General features: G+C 66.0%; 2 non-coding genes across 2 annotated transcripts in view; both read right to left on the bottom strand.

The window, feature by feature from the left end:
• Positions 1-329, bottom strand: part of LOC144486640 (28S ribosomal RNA) — a 3,775-nt gene extending 3,446 nt beyond the window's left edge. Inside the window, exon 1 of the ribosomal RNA XR_013496293.1 lies at positions 1-329. This exon is cut by the window's left edge and continues 3,446 nt beyond it. This is a non-coding gene — a ribosomal RNA (28S ribosomal RNA).
• A 1,260-nt stretch (positions 330-1,589) lies between these two features.
• Positions 1,590-1,743, bottom strand: LOC144486638 (5.8S ribosomal RNA). The gene has a single exon (XR_013496291.1). It is a non-coding gene; the product is annotated as a 5.8S ribosomal RNA (ribosomal RNA).
• Positions 1,744-5,000: the final 3,257 nt, after the last annotated feature.

Below are 5,000 nucleotides of genomic sequence, written 5' to 3'. Positions count from 1 at the left end.
TAGCCTTAGATGGAGTTTACCACCCACTTTGGGCTGCATTCACAAGCAACCCGACTCCGAGAAGACTCAATCACGACGAGCCAGGGACCGCAACCGGCCTGACACCTTCCACAGGCCACGCCTCGATCAGAAAGACTTGGGCCCCTCGAGCATCGTCAGAGAAAGGTCTCCTTTACGCCACATTTCCCACGCCCGGCAGGCGAGCGGGGATTCGGCGCTGGGCTCTTCCCTCTTCACTCGCAGTTACTAGGGGAATCCTTGTTAGTTTCTTTTCCTCCGCTTAGTAATATGCTTAAATTCAGCGGGTTGACACGTCTGATCTGAGGTCGTAGGCAGCAACGAGTGCTCTGGCCGGCCGGTCGTCGGCGCCTCCACGCGCTTCGGGCGCACACACAGACACACACACGTACGCGTGCTCGCAAGTGCGCGCCGTGCTGCGCAGCGGATGCACAGGCACGGACACACACGGAACGCACACGGTACTGCGAGCGCTGCGTGCCCCCTCGCACTCGGCGCCGGACCGGGCTCGGCACGTCAACTGTTCCAGAGAATCGTTTGCGGCGAGGCGTGCGCCCACCTCCACGGTAACGGAAAGCAGTGCTGCTGGCGGGGTCGCGGTGCGACGGCGGTATCGAGCGAGAGAAAAGCAGGGCCGTGGGACACACAGCCTGCCGGAGCGAAAGGCCAGACGCCAAGGACGAAGCCGGGCGGCGGAGCGCACGGGCTGCAAGCGGCGGGTGGCCACGCCGCGGCCAGGACAGCACCTTTCACGTAGAAGACTTCGGCGGCAGCAGGACACGGGGAGACACCGGAGCGAGGACCACACGGCCAAGTCGGCTCTGCGACGATTCGAACCCAAGGCACACGTTGAACGCGGGCGCAGGCACATTGCCCCAGAACCGCAACGGCAGAGGGTGGGCTGCGGAGTGTGGAAGGAGCCGCAGCTCCAGCGCAACACAAGCAACGACACCCAACCGCCACGGATTCCCACGACAAAAATGCAAGCACTCGCACGCGCAACAGAGGGAAGAAAAGCACGGCACGACCGAGCACCGATCCAGGCATCAAGCGTCACACGCGTCAAGCTGCCGTCCTCCACGCGACGGCACTGAACGGCCACGGCAACCCACCGGCAGGCAACCGAGCACGGACCACGCGAGGCAACGTGTCCGGAGACGTCCAGCGGACAGTCACTCCACTCTCTCACTCTCTGTGCCGGAGCACCCAACCGAGCCAACTCTTGCGGATCCTTCCCGTGGACGAGCCACACACACACATCAACAGAGAGTCAACCCCCCTGGCCCGAGCCTAACGGAAGGCACACACGGTCCCGGCAGCGAGGCAGTCACGTTCTCTCTCTCTGGCAACCCGATGACAGCCGTGCCGGCGACCCCGAGGTGGCTGGGCCAGTGCGGGAGCGGGCAGTGCCGACGAGCCCGGAGGCGGACGCCGGCACCCAAGAGGTCAAGCTCTCCGACGCGGATTACTCTGGGTCTGCACTTAGGGGGACAGAGAGGACGGCACCTCTGCGACACCCCAGCCGCGCTCTTCGGCGCACGGATGCGCGCGAAGTGCGATTGATTGTCAAGCGACCCTCAGACAGACGTAGCCCCGGGAGGAACCCGGGGCCGCAAAGTGCGTTCAAAGTGTCGATGATCAATGTGTCCTGCAATTCACATTAATTCTCGCAGCTAGCTGCGTTCTTCATCGACGCACGAGCCGAGTGATCCACCGCTAAAAGTTGTATCGGGTTTCGGATCGGTTGCCCGATCCTGGGACGCGCAAAACGCTCCCCCGCCGACGTGACGGTGGAGCCCCAGCCTGGCGCGTACCACGGCGTGAGCCCGGAGGCGCACGCACTCGAGCGACAATCAAGCGAAAAAAAGGAGGAATCAGGGCGCTCGCAGGCGTTGAGTGCCGGCGTGGGTGAGGGGCCGGGGCCCGCCACGCGCCGTCACGCCCCGCAACAGCCAGAGGCAGAGTTCTCTGGTGTCACCGTCTGGCGGTAGGCTCGAGAGTCGAGGCGAGGCCGCAGCGGACTGAGTCGGGTGCAAGCCGCGGAGGACAGGCCGACGCTACGGGCGCAAGCCGACCCCGCACGCCCCAACCTCGGCGGGCTGGGGAAGGGGGCGCGGCGGAACGCTCGCAAGCGCGGCTGCCCCCGCGGACAGGCACATTCTCTCGAACGCGGTGGACGCTCGCTCAAGCCAGCACGAGACCAGACCGGACCGACAGGCGGACAACGAATCTTTAAACCTCGCACCCACCCTCCGCACACGGGTGCCGGAGGAATGGTGAGCATGAACAGGTACCCCTCACCGGGCTTTGAAGAGAGTGACTAGAATGCGACCAAAGCTTCACCGCGGCGGGAGACAAAAAGGCCCCTGACTGCACCAGAACGTCTCCCTGCGGAGTCACACAGTGGCCGTTCACCGTGGTCCCGTCGACAAGCCGCCAGGACAAGCACCCAAGCCCGCAGCAGCTCTCTTCGTTTCAACTGCGGATGTAATGCTGCAAGGCGGTGGCAAGGTCACGTCGCAGCCCGCAAGCCGTCGCCAAGGCGAGAGGAAGACGGTCCCCACAGCGGGCACACACGGACGGACGTGGAGCACGGGGCGGCGGCCCACAGGTGCGCACACGCGCCGTGCCGAGGATCGGTGCGGACGCCGGTGACATCGCACCCGGCAGAGCGGCTAGGCAGAAGTCGCTGCGGAGGAGGAGCACCGTCGGCGGAACGGTCTGCTGGCGGGCGAGGGACCAAACGAGCAGCTAGAACGGGCGGAGTGGACCGGACTGCAGAAGCGGAGTGAGTGCGTGGCTGACGCCACCGTCTCCCTCCGAGCGTCTGCTCGCGCCGGCCAAACCGCCGAACCGCTGAACGAAAGGACCGCATCGTCCCACGCAGGCAGGCCGGCCGTGTTGCCGTGCGTGCCCCCACCTCTCGGACGGACTGCAAAGACACCCTACGAAGCCAACGGCGAAGCCCTTCCAACGGCGCAGGCGTAGCGTGTGCGGCACCCGCATGGACTTGCCGGCGTGCAACCGAGCGTGTGCGTGCTCGTCGGTGGCGGCGCCCGCGCGCCGGCCCAACCGAGTGGGACCGAGATCGACGTCGCCCGGCTTCGGCGGAACGTGCGTACGGGTGACCAGGCCCGTTCGACGGGTACGGCGAAATTGTCGGTGTGACCTCCCACCCGCGTGGGAGGCGCCAGCGTCAGTACGGGCCACGGCCCCGGGGCCAACCCCCGTGAGGCTCTCCTGCCTGGCCCAACCGGCGCAGCCTTCGAGTTCAAGGAGTGACGGGCCGCCCTCTCCGGAGAGGTGGCGGGCCCCCGGCCGACAAAGATCCTTCACAACGTGTTCACCAACAGAAACCTTGTTACGATTTTTATTCTGTGTTACGGGTTTCGGTTCGGGCCCCCGGAGAGGTTGTCCGATACCTGGCCCCGGGGCCGGCCCCCGTGAGGCTCTCCTGCCTGGCCCAACCGGCGCCAGCCTTCGCGTTCAAGGAGTGACGGGCCGCCCTCCCCGGAGAGGTGGCGGGCCCCCGGCCGACAAAGATCCTTCACAACGTGTTCACCAACAGAAACCTTGTTACGATTTTTATTCTGTGTTACGGGTTTCGGTTCGGGCCCCCGGAGAGGTTGTCCGATACCTGGCCCCGGGGCCGGCCCCCGTGAGGCTCTCCTGCCTGGCCCAACCGGCGCCAGCCTTCGCGTTCAAGGAGTGACGGGCCGCCCTCCCCGGAGAGGTGGCGGGCCCCCGGCCGACAAAGATCCTTCACAACGTGTTCACCAACAGAAACCTTGTTACGACTTTTATACCGTGTCGGGTTTCGGCTCGGGCCCCCGGAGAGGTTGTCCGATCCTGGGACGCGCTAAACGCTCCCCCGCCGACGTGACGGTGGAGCCCCAGCCTGGCGCGTACCACGGCGTGAGCCCCGGAGGCACACGCACTCGAGCGACAATCAAGCGAAAAACCTTTCTCGGAGGAAACAGGGCGCTCGCAGGCGTTGAGTGCCGGCGTGGGTGACGGGCCGGAGCCCGACACGCGCCGTCACGCCCCGCAACAGCCAGAGGCAGAGTTCTCTGGTGTCACCGTCTGGCGGAAGGCTCGAGAGTCGAGGCGAGGCCGCAGCGGACTGAGTCGGGTGCAAGCCGCGGAGGACAGGCCGACGCTACGGGCGCAAGCCGACCCCGCACGCCCCAACCTCGGCGGGCTGGGGAAGGGGGCGCGGCGGAACGCTCGCAAGCGCGGCTGCCCCCGCGGACAGGCACATTCTCTCGAACGCGGAGGACACTCGCTCAAGTCAGCACGAGACCGGACCGACAGGCGGACCACGAATCTTTAAACCTCGCACCCACCCTCTGCACGCGGGTGCTCGAGGAATGGTGAGCATGAACAGGTACCCCGTACCGGGATTGAAGAGAGAGTGACTAGAATGCGACCAAAGCTTCACCGCGGCGGGAGACAAAAAGGCCCCTGACTGCACCAGAACGTCTCCCTGCGGAGTCACACAGTGGCCGTTCACCGTGGTCCCGTCGACAAGCCGCCAGGACAAGCACCCAAGCCCGCAGCAGCTCTCTTCGTTTCAACTGCGGATGTAATGCTGCAAGGCGGTGGCAAGGTCACGTCGCAGCCCGCAAGCCGTCGCCCAGGCGAGAGGAAGACGGTCCCCACAGCGGGCACACACGGACGGACGTGGAGCACGGGGCGGCAGCCCACAGGTGCGCACCCGCGCCGTGCCGAGGATCGGTGCGGACGCCGGAGACATCGCACCCGGCAGAGGGGCTAGGCAGAAGTCGCTGCGGAGGAGGAGCACCGTCGGCGGAACGGTCTGCTGGAGGGCGAGGGACCAAACGAGCAGCTAGAACGGGCGGAGTGGACCGGACTGCAGAAGCAGAGTGAGTGCGTGGCTGACGCCACCGTCTCCCCCCAAGCATCTGCTCGCGCCGGCCAAACCGTGGAACCGCTGAACGAAAGGACCGCATCGTCCCAAG

Source organism: Mustelus asterias, unplaced genomic scaffold (genome assembly GCF_964213995.1).
Source record: "Mustelus asterias unplaced genomic scaffold, sMusAst1.hap1.1 HAP1_SCAFFOLD_424, whole genome shotgun sequence".
In the NCBI taxonomy this organism is placed as follows: Eukaryota; Metazoa; Chordata; class Chondrichthyes; order Carcharhiniformes; family Triakidae; genus Mustelus; species Mustelus asterias.
This window is presented reverse-complemented; position numbering and strand designations above follow the sequence as displayed.